Below are 21,631 nucleotides of genomic sequence, written 5' to 3' on the forward strand. Positions count from 1 at the left end.
CTCTCTATATGCTGCACTAAAAAGAAGTAAACCGAAACCGTGCAGAGAGTCCCGTGGATCACCAATTGGTTTGCAGAGCCAAGGGTCAATAGTACTAAGGCTCTATTTTGTGGTAGTGTGGGCAAGCAGTTAGGCTTATCAGACGGTAGTGCTAAGCACTTGTTGTACTCACAAAGGCAATAAATGAGATACAACACTCAAAGAATACATTTGAGACCAATTTAGAAAAATAATGCTTCTTTTTTAAACCAAGGACTTTGTTACAAGGTAAGCATGTTTTTACGCATAAATACTTTTCATTTGCAAAAGTGGACAAACTGCAGTTTTTGAGTTCTTCAATGTTAACATATGGGAGGAAAACTAGTTCAGCAATCAGGTACTAACAACAACTACTGAGCAAGGGTCAAGATCACACCAACAGGTCACTCTGGGCAGCGATGGGGCAGCCGGGTGCAGAGGTGTACCCAATTTATTTCAGTGGTAATTGGGCTCAGTGGAAATAGGCTGCAGGCTCTGCTAGGAAGCCAGTTGGGGAAAACCAACAAGTAGGTAACAAACGTGGGGTGCTCAGGGACGTAGGTGCACCTTTGGTCCTCTTCTCCAAGGCCCAGGTGCGACGGATGCAGAGGAGTCCTTTGATGTTGGGTTTCTGTGTCTGAGAGCATTCGCAGCTGAGGAGTCCTGTGGTCTGAGGCTGCAGGCATCCTCGTGGAGTCGAGGAGTGGTGAAACCACAGTGGACCCGAGCTCAGGAGAGCTGGGGGATGCTGTTGACATCACAAATTCACTTCAGATAGGGCCATAGGCGAGGGGTGCAGTGGTGTCGGGCTTCTCTCACCACACAGGCTGCGGGAGGGGACCTGCATGCAGAGGCTGCAGACGACTTTGGGGAGTTGAAGAGGGGTGAAACCACAATGAACTCGGGAGCTGGGGAACCTTGTTGGCACCAGAGCTCCACTCCCACTCAGGTTGGTGACAGCGGGTGCAGTGGTGACTTCAGATGTCGGGTCTTTGCGGTTTCGGAGGCTGCAGAGTCCTTTCTTTGGAGTTGGTTGGGAAGCAGTTCCGCTGCTCAAGGAAGTCTTGAGCCTTTTTCGAAGGTAGGCAGTCCTCCTGGGTTTCTGGAGGGTCAGCTGCAGGGCAAGCCATTTTTTAGTGCAGAGTCCATCAAGGCTTTAAGACAGGCCGGTGGGGTTGGTAACAGGTCAGCTGCTTCTTTTCTCCTCTTCTGTGGGTGTGACTCTTAAGTGACCTTGGGCTTCTTAGGTTGTCAGGATGAGAGTTCTTGGGTTCTGGGGTGCCACCTAAATACTCAACTGAGGGGTGTTACAGGGAGTGCCAGGTGGCAGTCCATGAGGTGCCCACCTTTAGAGTGACTACACCCTGGCCCTAGAGGTCTAATTCCACCCAAAACAAGATGGAGGAATTTAAAAAGCTGTGTCCACTTCATTTCATCCACATTAGGGATGGGACTTGCTTGATGTGGGCACACTTCCTAATCTAATTAGTCTTCCCGCCTGTCTTGCCACGCAGAAGTGGGGTCAGGACAGGGTGGTTGGTCATCTCCGCCATTTGGAGAGACTTGGGTCGCATTACAAAGGTGGCTAGGCCTTTGAAGCTTCCCACCCTGGAATGTTCATCCTGCCTGGAGGAGGTGTCAATGCCCAGTGTGCGTTTGTCTCTGGCCTTGAGCGCGCAGGATCTCATCTTGGGTCAGAAAAATGGCTAAGGTGGCTAACTGCTCAGGACCAGTAAGTCAACACACTAGTAACGGGTAGTTTTTCAGGGGGGCACTCTAAGGAGCCCTCTGGGTGTGTGTATTGGTAAATCCAACACTGGCATCAGTGTGGGTTCACCAATACGAAATGTTTGATACCAAACATGCCTATGTTCAGTGAACCAACCCATCAAGCAGCTGGGGAATTCGTAGTGACCAGTGTCAAGCACATGTATTTAAAATGGCTTCCCTGGTCACTTTCTATGTCTGAGATTTGACAAAGACACAGCAGGTACATATCTGCTCATGCAGATATCCCCCTCACATGTAATATAATGCACCCTGCGCCTTAGGCCTTTAAGGCCTGCTAGAGGGGTGACTTACCTATGTTACATGCAGTATTAGGGGACATGGCACACAGGTTGTGTGCCGTCTTGTTTTCCCTTTTGTCTGCACCAAGACATGCAGCCTGCAATGGCAGCCTGCCATGTGCTTGGTGAGGAGTCCCTTAGGGTGGTACAATTTGTGCTGCAGCCCTCAGGAATCCTCTTTAGTACCCAAGGCCCAAGGTAACAAGGGTACCATTTACAAGGGACTTAAAGATGGTGCTAAAGGTTTTTCCTATTGAAGAAACAACAGTGCAGTTTTGGGAAACAGATCTGGCATTAGGGACCTGGTTAGTAGGAACCCAGCACACTTTCAGTCAAAATTACATCAGATACCAAGAAACTAGTGGGGGCTCATCATGCTGAAAAGGGTGTTTTCCTACCGCAATGTGCTCCCAAAATTGAAATCAATACATGGCACACACTTGTGTGCCATGTCCACTAAAACACTGCTTGTAATACCTGTAAGTCACCACTACAGCAGGCCTTCAGCCCTATAGCAGGGTGCACTATATTACAAGTGAGGGCATATATGCATGAGCCAATATGCCCCTACTATGTCTTTGTTGATTCTTAGACATAATAAGTGTACAGGGAAGCCATGTTAAATACATGTGCTGTACACTGGTCACTATGAGTTACCCAGCTACATGACGGCTTCTCTGAATCTAGGGATGTCTGGTATCCAACATCTCGTATTAATAAACCATCACTGATTCCAGTGATGAATTTATTAATACATGCACCCAGAGGGAACCTTAGAAGTGTTCCCTAAAAAAACAATCAACTGCTGGTGAGCTCACTGACTCGCTCTGGCCTGCCTGCCACCTACTGACGGGAATCTGACCTCCCAGGGAGGGAGCCTCTGCTCTCAACAGGTCAGAAACAAGAGCCTGTCCGGTCTGTGGTATTACCCACCAATCCCCACAGGATGACCTGCACTCCAAGGCAGGAGCTTCAAAGAAGCCCACTGTCTTTGATATGCAGAACTGGCCTTCCTCACGAGAAGATGCCAACCCCCCCCCCCCCCCCGACTCATGGCCCATCTGGCACCTGCACAGGTGGAAAAATTAGCTATGCAGGAAGCGTGTCACACTTCCAAACTGGGAACACCTCCGGGGTGGCCAGCCTGAAGTGGACACAACTTAGAAAATTCCACCATCTTGCGTGTGGTGGAATTTAGGAACTCTGGACAGGGTGATGACCACTCCCCACAGGAAGTGGTCATCTAGAGGGTGCAGTGACTCCAAAAGTAAGTAGCACATTGGTTACTACCCTCCACTCCCCTTAATGCCTCCTAAATTGAGTATTTAGGGAACCCCCTGATACTAGATCCTCAGATCTTCGCTGAAAACAAGAGAAGATGTGGACAAGATGCCTGCTGAACCCGAGAACTGAGGAGCATGACTGACTTGTTGCCAACCCTGCCAGCCTGCTTGTTGGTCAGTATTTTTCAGCCTAGTTAGCTGTAGCATAATTTATGGCACTGATCAGTTCCTGCTTTGGGGGAGATTAATTTAATTACCTAACTAAATCACACGTTCAGGCTTGGATGTACACTTCAGCATACTCATTTACAATGTATACAACCATAAATGCTCACTCGTGCAATTCCTGTGACACACTGTCTTATACTTTACCCGTAGGTGTGCACTTTTGAATCGTTTTAAAAAATGCCGCAGCAAAAATTACCTAACTGGTTTTTGCCATCTGTTAAATAATAATATTCAAACGCAGAAACGGAAAAAGTGTGTGATAGTAGAGTGCCTGGTTTCAAATATTCTTGCAAGGTTTGTTAGTTCGCATATAGTCATTTAAGGATGCAGAATTGACTGCAAAAAACCTTCTATATCATTTGATTTTTTCAGGTTCTATATATCCTCTATATTGTAATTAAATTTGGCAACAATATAACTGTGTCAAGATTCAGAATGGATTAATCCAGTTAGAGTAAACATGCTGCTAAGTCAAAAGATGTCCTTCATGCAAGGTTTCTCAAACCCACCAACCAGGAGCCCAGAGGTGGTGAATTTGTATAGGGCTCGTGGGGGTGGAATCTGTCCAGGGCCCCCGTCTTCCAATTGTCTTCTGTTATGTTATAGTGTTAAGGAAAAACAATTATTAAATTAAATGATCTAGTTCTTTATGGCATACTTGCCTTTGGTTAGAGACCAGCGTATACAGAAGCAAATAAATAAACCAATACCATGGTAGAGGTAAGGAGGGGGGGTGTATATTGGTTCCAAAGAAGCCAAACACTGTAACCAAACGGAGAGAGCAGCAGAACTTCTTTATAATGGAAAGAAATACCGAAGTGTGATCTGCTACCGCGCCTCCTCTCCCTCTCTTCCTGCTCGTTTCCCCTCAGCTGTTACCTCAAGTACCTTACTCCTTTCTTGCCACCTCTTCCTTTAAGGAAAGATAATGCTCACTTTCACTAAACAAAATGTACAGCTGACGTGAGGACTGTGAAATCCATGACAAATGCAAGGAATTATGTTTTTCTTCTTGTGCACATAATTTACTTGTTGTCCCTTAGGAAACTGCCCTTTGAACCTGCTGGGATCTTGGATTTGGGCTAGAAGAGAGACATGCCACCAGGGCCTGGGAGGCCTACAGCCTTGGATCTGACACGGAAGAGTCTCCGATACCACCGTCTAGGAAAGACCATCCCCACTTGTACTATTACAATTAGTTGGATCTCTTTATCTCATCTTCCTCCGTCTATCTTATCTGTCTCACTACCTCTTTCTAATCCACCTCTCCCTGTTGTACCACGTCTCTCTGGCCTTCAGCAATCACTAATTCTTGCTCTTCTCTCTACCACATTTCTCTAACTTCCCTTCTGACTGCCCCTGGGTCACCTCCAGGGCCCTTTATCGCTCTTTCTCAGGCTTATCACTCTGTCTTAATGCCTTTCCTTACTTCATCTACCCTCTCCTACTGCACCCGTTTCTCGTTATACCTCGCTCAAGCCCTATCTCTACAACTCATGCACCTTCACCCCTTCTCTAACTTTGCTCTCTCTGTCTCACCTCTGTCTTCCTTACCTCCCAGTCAATACACCTATCCCGGACCCTCATCTCTCAGTCTATCTCATTACCTCAAGGCTCTGTATCACAATCTGAGCATGAATCTACCTCTCTATCCCTCTACCTTAAATCTATATCTCACCTTCTCTCTGATCATCAGTGCTCTCCTTCCTTTTCATCTTCTTATATGTCTCCATTTCACTTCTAACTCGCCCACCTCTCTCTCCTTCTCTCTAAAGCACACTTCCCCCTACAATTCTTGAACCTTTTCCTCTTCCTCACCACACTCTACCTCAAATCTCACCTTCATCTCTTTTTCTAAATTTACATCTCTCACTATCTAACTTTTCCATTTATCTCACCATTGATTTGCTACCATACCTCTCCACCTCCTCTTTCCCTCTTTCTACATGTTTTCTCTCACCTATTATCTCCGTAATCCTTTCTTACTACCTCTTTCCTTACATCTACCACGTATTCTGTATCATCTCCTCTCTCTGTACCTTCTCTCACCTCAACTGAGAATCTATCTCGCCTCTGTGCCTCGCCTCTCTTTTCCGCCCTCTCTAGCTCACTACTCAGTGTACCTCTAACCCTCATTTTATTTACATTTCTGTCTCTCTAGCTTCCTCTGTTGCTATATTTTAACCTGTAACCTTACTTAGCCCTTGATCGCTGTTTTACTACCTACTCATCTAATCTTCTTCCCTGGATCTTTCATGTCACTTCTCTCTCTTCACCATATATTTCTGCCTGTCACACCTATCTCTTGACATCATCTCTGTCTTCCTTCTCCCTCTACTTTACTTCTCCTGCTGTACTATTCTCTTTTGTCAAGGCAGCAGAACAGAAAATAGAGAAAAATATCAAATGCCCTCAAAAAGGAATGGTGAAAAATCCTTCGAGTAGTGATTTGATTCTCAATGATGCTATTAAAATGCTAGTTGTGAAGGGGAATTAATACGTGTTTAGGAAACCCTGGAAATTAAAGTTGCAGTTTCAAGCACTCTGTCATATGCACTATTTTCATATTGTGGACCAGCTGAGTCACCTTTACTCTGTTTTTCCTCTATCAATGTTGGAAAGAGCTGTTTTCGTTTGGTTTGATTTGTCTTGTGGGCATTGGGGAACCTGTGCTTTCAGCTGATTTTGCATGTTCCTCTTTAAAAAAAAAAAAATTAAGCTATAGTTCAAAGCTTGAGGGCATCTTGAAGCTTGAATTAGCTGAAACTAGGAAGTCCATTCAAAGCTGTTCCAAGAAAAGGAGCCCAATGTTTTGGCCAGTCCCAGAAGTCCTTAAGATGGCACTGGGTGGGATGAAGTGACCTACATGCTCACTGGGAGTTTAAGGTGATGGTTCTCCATGCCTCAACTATACTGTACTCCATGGGAAGCTGTTGTCTGTTGCAGCACAAAATTCCTAAGGTGTTAAACTGTTACAGTCAAACTTAGTCCTGTTTGCCCTACGTGTGTCCCTCTCTGCACTTAAAAACACTCTATTAGATGACCCTTTCCTCATGATGACTCTAGTGCACCATTTAGGGCCACGCCTCACTGCTCCTTCCTTCTGTGGGAGCCTAAATCCTCTTCCTTCCCTGCCTTTACACCTCCTGTGCAGAAACAGTGCCATCCTCTCTGTCACTTAGGCTAGAAGCACCTACCTGCATTGTCAGATATGTGGTGGTATAAGTAATGGAAAAATAGGCGTGTTGCGGGTCAGATTTTAGTAGAAGAAAAGAGCTCTGGTACTCCACTGGTATGTCTTTTTTAATCTTTAAATAAGCACATTCATATATGAATGTTGCTCAGTACAGCTAAGTATAATACAAACCGCAGAACGTAAACCTATTTTGACCCGTACTTGTGTCAGTTATCCATTTATTTACTTCTATATCATTGCTTGATATTGAGGCTGTGTTTGTAAAAAATACTTTTTGCCCTGAATATCTGTCCTCAACTTGATCCTTTGTCCTTAATTTCAAGAGTCACTGCCCAGATTTCATCTCCATGCCAGATGGTCACCCTAACTCAGCAGCTGAGCCCCTGAGTGAGGGCATCTAGGACGGGCTGCTGGTGCAGGTGGGTTAAAACTCAAATTGCTGACGATAATCTTCCTATTAAGGCAGATATACGCAACTGTAATGCATCATTTTGGTGGAGGGGTGAATAAAATCCTTGGCAAATAACATTTTGAAGAGCTTCAAACAACGCAATAATGTTTATTGAAATGTTAGGAGTGTTAAAATGAATTTCAAATTTTCAAGCTTACGCATCAAGAATTTTCAATTCTATTAAGAACACAGAGACAAGGATTATGCTTCTCTTCCATCACGCAGAAGTCCTCTTTCTTTGCATCTCATGACAACCTTCAACCTGACTACATATGAGCAAACAGAACTGGAACTCTTACAGAAAAACTTGCTTCTAAAAATCAGCACTCCCTGCAACTGGTCAACGAACATCTTGGACTGGCTAGAACCCTCCAGTTGTCTGCTTTGCTGAACCTTGAACTTCATGTCATTAAAACATTAACGCGCCCTGGATATGTGCTAATGAACCTTCTGAACTATTGAGCACCTTCAGGTCATCTTCCTTTCCGAACCTGGAATGAAAAACAGGTAGCAACATCTCATCTATAGGCATATAATACACGAGAGAGGGCGGGGGAAAAACATCCATTGCCATATACATATATAACCAATAAGAGACATGGTATATAATCTAAACATATCCTGAACATGTTCAGTATTCAGTGGTATAATCCTCGCCTCCGTGTCCTTAATGGAATCGAACATTCTTGACACGTAAGCTTGAACATTTTAAATTCTATGTCAGGACCAGAGGCTTCGGATTATGCTAGTTTAAAGTTGATTCACCACTACAGAAGCCACATCCACAATAGGCTTATGATAAAACACTTTAAATTGTTGAATAGGAAGACCAATCCGCCACAGTCATAATAACCTCCAAACGGGAACCAACATAAAAAGTCTTAGAAGCCATAGCGCCCCTCACGAATGAGCACAAAAAATTGAATCATCAATTCTTGTTTCATTTAAAAGCCATTTAACCAACATAGCCAGATTAGCTGATAAGATTGGGTGGAAAGGTTTCAAAAAAGATATCAATAACTGACCATTACCATCCGTTTTAAACTCCTGAGTGCAATCCTCATAGGCTTTGATACATTTAACCACACACAATTTCTGATGATGTGGAAAAGCAGGATAACTAATACAAGTAGATGCCATTTTTGTACGTCTGGACAATGTAAAGGATACCCCCAGAGGAGTAAATACTCTGCCTGCCAGATCCAAAGCACATACGTTTCACACATGTGTGTATATCAGACATAACAGAAGAATAAATTTTTCTGACAATTGCTTGCGAGATAGATCCTCGTTTGCTGGCCAATATTTTATAGAGCTTAGAACCACATCCACATTCCACAAAGAGAAATATTGTGGTTGCGGTGGGCGAACCAATCTAATACCTCGGAGTACCTTACAAACTAAAGGACGTTCCCCAGAGGGTTTAACATCGAACAAGGAACAACCCGCCGAAATAGCAGATTGAAAGCTATTAACCGTATGATAAGCTAAGCCTTGTCCAGCCAAGTTTGAAAGAAAATTCACAATCATATGCGCTCCGGTGCCCATGGAGTCCACATTTTGTTTGTGACACCAACTAACTCATATTTGCCAGGCGGCCTCATCCCACTAGTGAACAGAGGTAGCCCAGGACTGGACAAGAAAAACATAGCGTCCTGCGATACTCCAGGCACTTGCCAATGATTCCTGAAATTCTCCAAGCCATGAGGGACAAAAGCCCCTGAACCACCAGTGGATGTGGAAGGTCCATGGTATCCAAAAGGAGACTTGGGAAAGAGAGAATCGTCACCTGAGGTGCACATGCCAGTGTCAATGCCACTGGAAACCATGACTGCGTAGACGCAAACAGGTCTATCTGAAACGGTCCCCAACGAGCATTCAGTTGACAAAATACTTGCTGGTGAAGTCTCCCATTGCTGGAATCTCTCAGAAAGCGAGAATTCCAATATATGATGACATTTTCCAATCTGTGATGGCATTTTTCTGGCCAGGAATATACTCTGCCGTCACAGATATCTGATATTGGAGGCAATAATGCCAAAAATCCTTGGCGAATTCCACCAGGACACAGGATCTTGTTCCCCCAGGTGGTTGATATAGCGTACCGCCGAGACATTGTCCATTTTTAACAATATACAGCAACTGGTCCTCCGGGGAAACAGGGTGTGGATTGAAAACTATCCTACCCAAAGTTCCAAGCAAATGATATGGAGGCCACTTCCTCCAGGGACCAACGGCCCCCGTTTCCAACTGGCCACATCTGGCACCCCAGCCCTAATGACTGGCATCAGACTCTATTATTACCTCTGGAACTGGAGCAAATATCGCTCTGCCATTCCAGGCATCCGTATCATCCTGCCACCAATTCAATTCCATCCGGGCTTCTTCCGAGAAGACTATTTTCTCAGAGTAAGCAAGCCCCTGATGAAGATGTAAAATCTTTAACCTTTTTAGGGCCCAATAACGTAGTGGGACAGGAAATATCGCCTGAATTGATGATGCTAACATCCCTACCAGGTGAGCCAATATCCTCAAGGATATAGTCTGAGAAGCAAGCACTCTCCTCAATTCCTTCTTGATCGAGATACTTTTCTTTAAGGGGAGAAGAAGTTAAGCTGTGATAGAGTCCACCTGAAAAACCAGGAACTCTAATTTCTGAGTCAAGACCAGAACAGACTTTCCTGAATTTACAATTAACCCAAGGTCCTGAGGGAGCTGGACTGTTCACGACAGATGAAGGACCACTGTATCTCTGTCCTGAGCCATAACAGGATGTTGTCCAGATATATAATTAGACACACCCCTCGTTCCTGCAAAAACTGAACCACTGGTTGTAGTAACTTGTTGTAACACCAAGGGGCCGAGGACATGCCAAACGGCATGGCTGCAAACTCGTACCACTGGTGAGGCCACTGAAATTGGAGATACCTTTGATGTGGCAAGAAGATGGGAACTGATAAGAAAGCGTCCTTGAGGTCCAAACGGACCAACCAATTTCTCTCCTGTAATAGGTCGCAAAGCAAGTGTATGTCCTCCATTTTGAAGTGGTGATGCACAATCCACGATTTGAATCATTTGAGATTGAGGAGTAACCGAAAGCCCTTATCCTTTTTCTGCACTAGAAATACTGTATTGACAAAACCCTGTGGATGCGGCGTAGTGTAAGAAATGTCCCTTTTTGTGAGCTGTGACAGAAGCTCTTCATCAAAAAGCTCTCTGTGCAGACAAAATGGAGCGGGAGCGGGTGGGGGCTTTGATATAGGGTCGAATAAAACTCCAATCTGAATCCCTGAATCGTTTTTAATACTCAGGAGTCTTGAGTAATCAGTTTTCACTGACAGTGAAACACCTGAATCCTTTCCCCAACCAATGCCTCTGAAGCTGGAATCACACTTACCGGAGTAAGAGGAATTGGTGGTGTTAGAGCCCCCCTCTTTGGGCACGTCCTCTTTCTACTCTGCGGAAAGCATAAAAGGAGGACGATCCTGAGGGAAGACCTCTGCTTCTTTGATAGCTTCTGGAAGCCCGATAGGTGCCGAAGCTCGGTGCTCGTCCTTGGAAGCGTCCAGCCTTGGTAAAAAGGCCACTATGAAAAACCTTTTTCATGGAGATTTGAGCCTTATCCAAGGCTGCAAAGGTCGACACATACCTGCGAAGGTCTTTCACAAACTTGTCACAAAACAGAAGACCATTCGCCAAAGTTCCTGCCTCTATGGAGGCCAACTTCGTCAACTTGGGGTCAATACGCATTAACATCAACTTTGGTTGTTCAATGGACATAGCACAGTTTGCCTTGTCCAACATACAGATGGCTCGTTGAGCCCACTCCAATACCTCTCCTGGATCCAGTTGCGTATTTGGCTCCAGGGCTTGGACTGCCAACTTTAAAATCTTAGTAAGAGGCCCATAAACATCTAATAATTTGTCCTGACAAACTCTCCAGGCTTTGCCCAGACCGTTTTTAGGGTCCTTGGTGAACTTCTTTAGGAATGTCGCCATATTTGGATCAAGTTCGGGCTCGTCCTCCCCTTTCCCCAGCAACGATGGGCAGAGCACTTCGCACTTGAAACCCTGTCTGTCTCTTATGCACATTGTGCAACGTCCATACATAGAATCCATTCCGTAGACCTGGGGTGAATAATATTTCCGGGTTCAAATAACAAAGTTTTAGACTGCACCATAGCTTGGTCCTCCGTAATATTGTGTGTTTTTGTGTTTGCGCTTGATGGGGGGATGTAAATCCTCCTGTGAAGCATCTACGTCTGAGGAGGCCTGCGAAGAAGTGGGAGAGACCACTGTGATCTGGGAATTCGCCCCAACAGGATTCTCTGAAACACCAAAAGCCATTTCATATCCATATTCATGGTCCCTAAGAACCGATGTCGCAATTTGCAACAAAACCTCTGCTGACCTTGAAGTAGAGTTCAATGTAGTACTCTCACCTGCGGCTCTGGGTGGGAAATTCCCTCCGTAGTCATCCTGGGCAAGGATTCATCCGATCCACCCCCAAATTCCCTTTGGCCAAAACATACCAGGGGCTGTGTAAATGGCCTCAAAGCTTTAATTAAAGCTTGGTTCACGGAATCTTGCATTTGATTATCCACAAGACGCACTTCCATATGTTGGTCTTATGGTACTTCAGCATACTCTGTGCATTCTTCTCCATCACCTGCGTAGTACACCATGATGTCTGACAGATCTCAAGCAATGAGGGTGGAAGAGGTTAAGGGGGGAATGAGTCCTGTGCAGGTGACAGACTTTAAAGAAGCACCAGTACCAGTAACGCTGTAAGTGTTGAAAAAGTGTGTTAAAACCCTAAATTCAAAGTGGAGGGAGCCACCTGCCACATTCCTTAGAGCGAAGCCCTAAAATTGTTATATTTATGTTATTTTCACCCGTCCGGCGTTCTAAGGGGATTCAGGCTTCTGTGCGCCGCTGTAGTGCACGTGTTACAAGCAGATCAGAAGAAAACCCCTATTCGGCTCATGACGCATTCACGAGCGTGGCCACGGAAAGAGGACAACATTCCTCAACTAGATAACAAACACGATAGGCAGAAATGTTGCGAAAAGTGCTACCCGTCCAACAAACAATGTTTTATAAATATCAATGCACAAAAAATATCGTGAATGAAAACACTTATCTTGGCTGCTACAGCAGCAAAGAAAGAGGAAGGACTTCTGCATGATGGATATTTATAGAGGACTTGAGGCCTATGATTGGAAGGGAACAAAGGGTCATGGGATATGTAGTTTAAAGTTTACTATTTTCTGATGGCTGCTATTATAAGGCAAGTAAGGAGAAGCATAATCTGAAGCCTCCGGTCCTGACATAGAATTACCTTCTTGACCCGAAAAAATTCATTCTCAATGTAAACGACTGCCATGGATAAACTTTGGAGATTTGAAACAATCTAAACAAAACAAGGAGCAATCTTCACCTAATACAACTGACAACACCCTACCCGAGCCAAAATCTGATACATTATTATGTTGAGATTAAGGAGGACAAAGGAGTGAGAGACGGGGGAGAAACGTAGGTGGGAAAGGAGTTAGAATAAAGAAAGAGGTGAAGACAGACAAGAAAGCAGGTATAAAGACAATACACAAATAGTGTGATAAAGAAAGGAGAGAGTGGTCGAGATTATGAGAGTGGAAAAGGATGCGGTTAGAGTGAAGAACGAGGTAAAAACAAGGAACGGAGTGAAGAGAAGGAAAACAGCAGGAGGGCGACGGAAGGTAGGAAAAGAAGCAATGGGAGGAGGAAGATGGGTGAGAGGGCTGAAAATCTTTGCTTTGAGCTTTTTTTTTTTTTTTTGCCGCAACCAAAGGATGGATGGTGCCTCATATATACTATTGTAGGCGCCTGGCAGTCTAGCAGTCAAGGTGCCTCATTTAGAGAAAATACCAATGGATAAACATGAACCTTTTATGAGCACTTTAGAAGAGTTGCTAGACTGTTACATGTCCCAAATGTGGAATCTTCCGATATTTCTCTCATTACATGAACATAACTTCTTCAACTCACTATATAGTGTCACTCAAAGAGGCACACGGCACATTTATATGTCACAGGCGAGCACAATAAAACATGAAAATGCCACATGCAAATTGAAAACGTGCTAGCTATGTGCGTGTTTGGCTTTAGAATGCATACCAATGTTGTTCACTGCTAAAATTAAAAAGCATATACAAAATGAAATATACAACATTAAAAAGTATACAAATTTATTCAGTAGTGACAAATACTGTTTCACAAAAATAGTGGCTGAAAATTCTCAGACCTTGTTAAAATATTTCATCAATATGATATAATAATACGTTATTTGCATGTTGAATGGGCTCGTGTTGTGTTGCTACAGGCCTGCAGAGTGATGTGTTATCACCATTACAAAACTAACACTTGTAATGTGCGTGCATCGGTTACCCAGGACAGGCAGCTGCAGCACGAGCGCCGGTGAAGAGCAGATATGATGCTGTGTGAATTGTGTCACCAGAGTTAAAGAACAAGAGCCCCCCCGGCGGGCCCCCTCAGTACAAAGAGGTGCCATATGGCATTCGCACAGCGGGAACAGTGTGTGGGAGTTTTTCTGCGCGTCTGTCAACAAACCCTATTAGGCGTACCACAAAGCATGTCGGTCAGGTCTCTGTTCACCCGATATCCTCATCCGCAGAGTCAAGAGAGCTGTGCGATGGATTTAACTTTCACTTCTGCATTTGTTGACTCGTTTCCGTTTGTACAGCGCTCTCCGCCTGCGCTTGATTTAATTACTCCATCTTGTGACAAAGCCCTGAGATAACAACATATTAAGCAGGCTGTCTTCTACTGCAGTGGTCCCCAACCTGTGGTCCGTGGACCCCGGGGGTTCCGGGAAGCCTTCTCAGGGGGTCCGCGCGACTGCTCAGAAAATTAAATAATAACAGTTTAGGTCCCCAATGACTCATTGGGAGGTCCCTGGATTCCAATAATGATTCATCGTAGGTCCCCGGGTTCCAGTAATGATAAAATGGGGGTCCACAGAAGTCAAAAGGTTGGGAACCACTGTAATCTACTGAGATCCTATACCTGGTGCTGCTCTCATGCACATCCTCCTGAACACATGCTGTGCCTGACTGGTCTCCGGACCAGAGGCTACCCACACTTTACGCTCGGTCTAGAGACTGTCCTTGCCTACTGGAGACCTCACAGGAGCCTTCCTTCCCTCTCTCACAATGGATGCATCTCTGCTCTTTTAGCCGTAGCGGGATCTCCTCAACTACTGCAACACTTTCTACTTAGGCATATGAACATATCGGATTCGCCTCTTGTAGGGCAAACTCAAACCAGTGGCTCCTTACTTCTCTCCTATGCCTTAGTTGGGCTTTTACTCTTCAGGGCCATCTCCACGGGCTGACCATTCAACAGTAGCTTTCTTTTAATGTACTTCCCACCCTTGACACGGTGCTCTCACTCCCTCTGCGGATTCTTCAGATCTACCAAAGAGCACATTGTGGCCACTGATGACATCTGGACCACCCTTGACCACTGGGAGACCGCAACCCTCATCCTCCTCCATCCCTCTGCAGCTTTCAACACTGTTTTCTCACCACAGCAAGGAGGCTATCAATTTTAGAGCTGGTCCTTGTATTTCGGTGTGGTGCAGTCTTGAGATGAAGGTCTGGTGACAGCAAGCAGACTATTCTTGTGTACAACTGATAAGGATGAGAAAAGAATATACATTTATTGTTATCCCAGTCCAAGGCCCTCCAACTATCTTTCTAGGTTAAATTGTGGCCACAGTTTTTATACTTGCTTTTGTGATTTGGAGTACTGCTATTTATTTTTATACTGCCTATCCATGTTTCTATAATTATTTTAGCACAATAATCGAAGCGCAGAACATCTGTGCAATACTGAAGAAGGTAGCTCTACAATTCCCTTTCCAGCAGCCACATGTAGCTCTAATGGCTAAAAATGAGTACTAGCCTAATCAACAATTACATTCAATCCTGAAAGTTTACTTCATTTTAAATGCTCACGTCTTAAGCAGGTAAATGTGTGCCTATATCCTTTGTGCGGTAAGTGTGTCTTCCTTTTTGGAGATGAGATGACTATTTTAGATGGGAAATGTTATTTTGGAGTAATTAAATTTGGGAGACTGAAAGCATTTCCATTCTTTTCGTTGTATAAAGATAGTTTTAGTTCTGGATGTCACCAGGAATAGTATAATATTATTGCACTGACTGCTGTGCTTATCACTCGTGTCCTAGTATCAATGGTCCCAGTGGCTCCCTGTACAAGTTAAAAAGGCATGGGTGAATGATCACACTCGTTTTTTTAATAAATACCTAAATAAAGTAGGTGTGATCAGTTATTATGAGCCTTAGCAGGTATCTGATACCTGCTGTTTTGTTGATAACTAGTTCCTAGTGATAGTGGTAAGAGATGGATTAGAGAGGCCCTCAATTGGACCCAATTTTAAGTATTCAATTTGATGGGACTGAGATATGAGAGTCACAGGAGAGTAGTGCTGTGAGGTGTGCAGGCCAATCGGTATCATTGCAGATAATGGCACATGCATATTAACATGCACTCTGATATCACATCTGCATCAGTTTTCAGGCAAGCAGTGATTATTAAATGATTCCTACTTTAATGAATTATATGTAACAGAATCATACGAGGATACCCTGAAAATGTGACATCGCGCCGACACCTAAGGACAATTTAGACACTACTGAATATTTTTTTTAGGTTTTCAATGTACCAGAAAAATGTCTAACAAGAGATGCTATGTATCAAACAGTACGATGCGTTGGGTCCAGTTGAGACGATTACAGAAACCAGGATGTCAAATGATAGGGAAAAGGGTAGTAACTTTTGATCAGGACAGTGAACAGATATTGGTGCTGATAACATAACCACACTAGATTAGGCTATATTTTTAGGGTGGAAGTGTGATGGTGCTTGTATCATTAATGGCAAATATACTGTATTCTTTACTTACTCTAAGATCTTTAGTACAGTTTCCCTCTGCTGTTGCCTTCTTTGGCTCTGTAACCTTTAGAACAGTGGTTCTTAACCTGTGGCGGGGGCTCCTTGGTGTCGGCAAAGCCTACTTTGGTGGTCCGCAACTGCTCAGAAAATAAATAGCAGGTTAATGAAGTGTATAGAAGAAGAATCAAAATGTAAAATTTTAGATTAAGAAAGTTCTGTAAATGCGAAGTAATTTGAAATTAGAGGCTATAAATTAAGATCATTTCCTCAGACTGGTTTTTGGAAGCAGCATACGTACATACAATAGAATAGACTTTGGACAATGAATGGTCTCAAATGGTTTTAGGAAAGCTGCAAACTGACATTAAAATTTTGATTTTTTATATTTGTTTGTGAATTAAACAAAATATTTCATAATTTGTTTATTTGTTTGATGCTTGTTTCTGATTTTTTTCTGTATTGTTTGGCGGTTTAAATCATTGAAAATGTTTAGGCAGAGGGTCGTGGATTCCAGTAATGACTCGCTGGGGTCCCTCGATTCCAATGACGACTCAGTAGGGATCTTCTGAATTTTAGTAATGATTAAGTTAGAATCCACAGAAGTCAACGGTTAAGAACCACTGCTTTAGGCCACCTCCTCCTGGGGATCAACAGATGCAAGTATTTTGGTTTCATTTTCCTTCTTTTGCCTTCCTGGGTCTACCCATCCTTCCCATGGCATTAATGAGACTATTTTACATCTGAAAAGTACGTTCTGTTATCACACATGTAATTATATATATATACACACACATATATATATATATATATATATATATCTACATCCATGCATTTTATAGACAAAGCAATACTTTGTAAAAGAAGAAAAGAAAACACACAGAAGAAGCCACTATTTATATTTTTAAGCACTCAAGTGAAGCTCCAAACCTATTGGATTTGTCTACGCTTCTTTCCCTTCGTTATGCACGGAGACTAAAGAACGCCATGGATCAAACATTAACCCAAGTGCATAAAGTACAGCACCGCACATCTGGTCGCTGAATTAGGTGTCCCGTATACTCTTAAGGCAACAAAGATGCCTAGTTTCCTATTTTTACAATAATATTACAGTTACTTTTATCAGGACAAGGAGTCATCAGTTAACCCAGACCACACTGTGACAGATCCAGTGCCACGCAGCAGAGGGCAGCACTCATACGCCTGCAACAGCCAGCCAGGCTCAGCCTCGAGGCGACGGAGCAAAGCGCTACAAAGAGTTACAGAGCTCTTGGTTGCAATAGCCTCGTATTCATAAGGCAAACCAGAAAATGTGTTGTCGTGTTTGACAACAGGAAACAGGCAACATTCTGGAAAAGAAGAGTTGCATGCCAAGAGCACAGTGGTTCATTCTTTACTCCTCTATTTGGTGACAAAAAGAACGGAAAGAAAAACATTAACAAACTCAACCAAAGAACAGCACTTCGCTAATGCCCAATGGGTGGATATGCATGGGCGTAGGAACTGTGGGGGACGCTGGGGATTTATACCCCCCCCCAGATTTTGGAAGTGGGGGGGAAACGGGGTACGGGGGACAAATGATCCTGAAGATTAAAAAGAGACAGTGATGCAGTCCCTGTTGAAACTCCATTCGTTTTTTAGTGCATTAAAAGCAACAGAACTTAAAACGAATGAAGTTTAAACCGGGCTGCTGACTATTTAAGCTGACTATTGACTATTTTCCCAATCCAAGCTCCTAAAGCCCATTGCCCAGGCTGCTGCAGCTTCCATGACACTGAGGTTTATCTGATCTGTGTGCCCCACTCCAGTATTTCACAGGTCATTCAAATGCCTTTCAAATGTAAAAGAGGCTTTGTTTTTTTTATTGCTTCTTGTGCCGCCTGCAGTATCACACTTTTTCAGCCAACTTGCAAGGTGTCATTTAAACACTTGGGGGCATATTTATATTCCATTTGTGCTGAATTTGCATCTTTTTTTTAGCAAATTCGGTGAAAAACGAAATCCATATTTATATTTGGCGCTAGATATGTCTAACGTCAAAATATTGGAGTTTGCACCATCTTTTAGATGTGTGAACCTACCTTGCGTCAATGAGATTGAAGGTAGGCATCCCCATCTAACAAAAATGGTGCTAACTCCATAGCCCCATATTTATTCCCCTATGCTAAAATGACGCACAGGTGGGAGGAGGGGCTAAATAATGGTGCAAAGCTTTGCCATACAACCATCCATGGTTTTTGATGCAAAGTCTTATGTACTAAAAAAAGAGGTAGATGGGACCTTGTGCCAAAAATGTGCACCTCCTCAAGGGAGGCATAAAGAATGAGTAAAGTTTTATTTTCTCTAAACTTTTGAAACTTTATACATGTACAGCACTTTACAGCAAGCACACAGTGGTCAAAATATTAAACTGTTAGAGCATAGGTTTTGTACAGAAGGGTACCCTTCCACTACAAAAAACTTTACTTGACTTCAAACACACACTCCCATGGACCAAAGTGCCTGGCTGTGTGCATTGGTGCAAGGAAGACAAAGGAAGACAAATGTGCACCAGCACAGGGAGAGACAAAACTGGTGTTATATCTTAGTAGATGTGGTGCAGTTCTACTCTCTCCTATTGATGAGGAAAGCAACTTTGGTAACTGTGCTATGTTGTATCAAAAGTTACAAATTTGCACTCAATGTTTAATTGCTCACAATGCTTTCAAAACACATTCGGATTGTATCTAATGCACACCTTTCCTGGATTGGTAATAATCTTAGAGTGCCTTTCAAAAAAGAAAAACTCTTTGACACCATGAAGCTTCAAATGATTCTATGAATTAAAGCCTGTACTGACTCCAAAGAAGACCTTAGAATTGCTTATCAGCCAAGCATCACCCACACTCATCTCATCTGAAATATTTTACTATACTGAATTTCTTTGAGCAAAAAGAAGTTTGCTTGCAGTCAAACATATCGGTAAAAATGCAATTATCCAGATATGCAGGTCGGTGTCGAAGGTGGTAATAAAACCGCCCCAAGAAGGGACAAACGTAAAACATTTACCAATGATAACAAAGGATATTTGAAAGGCAAGCCCATGAACGAGTGAAAGTGATGGGCGTGCGGTGGGTGTGGTTAAAAGTCAACAGATAGATTACAACAGGCCAGAGCACTTGCAAGCTCAACCTAAAAAGGATCCCATCCTACAATGATCAAAGCACATCAATCTATGCAGAAAAAAGGTTAAACAACATCTATTGAAACTATATGAACTCTGTAATACTACCAATGGAATGTACTACTTTGTTTTGAAGCATCTTAACTACAATTTATACTAATTCCGTTGCTGTGGTCATGAAATCTATGCATTCTAAACATTTTTTTTTTTTAATTAAATGGGAGTTTGACCAATGATGCTCCCTGATTTACGTAATATTCATTTTAGCACTGGGGATCTCAATGATATTCACAAAGAAAATGTATCACTTATAGAAATAAAACTTCACAACTCTTCAAAACAAAATACATCGAAAACAAACACTTCTCACAGTGTTTGATTCAAAAATACAATGAAAGAAGGACAAAGGGTTTACGGGCCTGGGGGTAAAGGGGACAGAGGTTAAGAATATGTTTGGGTGGGGTGTTAGGAATATATATGCTTCTAGACTATAGATTTATGAGCTTGGAGTCTAGGGTTGAGGGTGTCAGGTACAGTAATAATGGTAAAGGGTTTTAGTGTATGAGGTAAGAGATTAAGAGTTTAAGATTTGGGGTTAAATCAATAGGTATAAGTGGCAAGGGATTAAGGGTTCCAAGTTAAGAGGTAAGGATTTGTGGTATAACAAAGGATGCGGGTTAAGAGTATGGGGCCAAAGGTATGGGATTAATGAATTGGGATATAAAGTTAAGGATATAAGGGTTAAAGATACTCGTTATGGGTTTGGGCTTTTGTGTACAGGTGTTATGGGTAAAGGTTAGGGGAACAGAATTAAGGGTGTAACGTTAGGACTGGGGTTAAAGGTTTGTGGTTGAGGGTTTGTCGTATAGGGGTAAGGGTAGAGGGTTAAGGATTTATGGTAAAAAGTATAGGGGTTTTGTTAAATGGTTATCGTTAAGTCTTAAGTGCGAAGGATTAAGGATCTGAATTAAAAGTTTTGGGTATCCGGTAAGGGGGTTTGTGTAAAGGGTTAACGACTGTGATTACATTTGTTAAATGTCACTGTTGGAAATGTGTTGATGATTGTTGCAGTTATTTTTAGTCTGTCCTCAAATAAAAACAAACAAGGTTTTACTTTTACCAGTAACACTGCCCGTATTTTATTTCAGTGGAGTAAACTAAAGTTTCAAAGTGGCGCAATCAAAAAATTAACTGATGCTATTTCTAAGTAAGATAATTTTAATGAACAAGGTACAACCACTGGAATTCAACAGGCACTGTAGCTTAAGTCACTTCTTGAGGACATGTTAGTATGAATGGTGATGCAGGCATAGCTACACCAAAACTCCCAAACTATTAACAACGTTTGTAAAAAATAAATAACTTAAAATCAATAATAGAAAATGAGGCACACTAACACTGAAGACTAGTCTGGCCCATTACCGGTCAGCTTTTTTTTTAACGTACAATCAAGAATGAATCTTTTAAAAATAATTGTTCGCCCCAACATACTTAATTTAATAAACAACTTGAGGGTTAATAATTCATGCAAAGGCTTGCAAAAATAATCTCTTCAGGTAGCAAGTTTGGGAAGGGAAGACACCAGTGGGTTCAATGAAGAAATCTGTTTGTGCTTCCCAGTGCTCTGAAAGTGTTGTGTTACAGTACACAAGTAGAGCATGTTTCAAGCTCATATGCTAACCCGCCACGGAAATCACTGCTCTGCATAAAGTTCTTCAATTGCTCAAATAGCTAAAACTCTAAAATCCAGTGCGTTTACAGTCCGGTAGAAAAGTTTAACGTAATTTGATTAGCAATAAATGTCATTTGTCGGTGGTCGGCTACAATACCCTAGTCAAAATCAAAAATCAAAATGAAGGTGATGTAATTTCCTACAAAGCCCTAGGAGAAACTTTGGTCCAAATAACCCAGATCAATTGGTTTTACTCGATTTCAGAAAAGAAATGTAAGGTATTCAAGGACGCAGAATAGAAGGAAGCCCCCGTGAAGAAATTGTCATTGCAAACATTGTTCAAAAGGGCAACTAACTACTATCAAGAGATGATTTGAATGGAAATCACTCCAGCCACAATGTGATGTGGTTATCTCCAACATTCCACCGCCATTTGAAGGGATGTGGAAAAATGCAAACTAACGTCAGGCATCTGGCAGTTTTGTTAATATTATGTTCTTATATAGTGTAGTTCAACCCAGAGAAGGGTGACAGTCCACTCCACAGGGATCAAAATAAACAGCAAAGGTAATACACAA

General features: G+C 42.8%; 1 protein-coding gene across 12 annotated transcripts in view; it reads right to left on the reverse strand.

Moving 5' to 3' along the window:
* LIFR (LIF receptor subunit alpha) overlaps positions 1–21,631 on the reverse strand; it is a 478,307-nt gene that overhangs the window by 254,033 nt on the left and 202,643 nt on the right. For 3 of the 12 annotated variants that reach the window (XM_069221277.1, XM_069221310.1, XM_069221302.1), the window contains one exon: positions 16,232–16,358. The exons of the other annotated variants lie outside the window; for them this stretch is intronic. The gene's annotated coding sequence lies outside the window, so the exon portion shown is untranslated. The remainder of the gene's footprint in view (positions 1–16,231; positions 16,359–21,631) is intronic. 12 annotated transcript variants of the gene reach the window in all.

Source organism: Pleurodeles waltl, chromosome 1_1 (genome assembly GCF_031143425.1).
Source record: "Pleurodeles waltl isolate 20211129_DDA chromosome 1_1, aPleWal1.hap1.20221129, whole genome shotgun sequence".
NCBI classification, from domain to species: Eukaryota; Metazoa; Chordata; class Amphibia; order Caudata; family Salamandridae; genus Pleurodeles; species Pleurodeles waltl.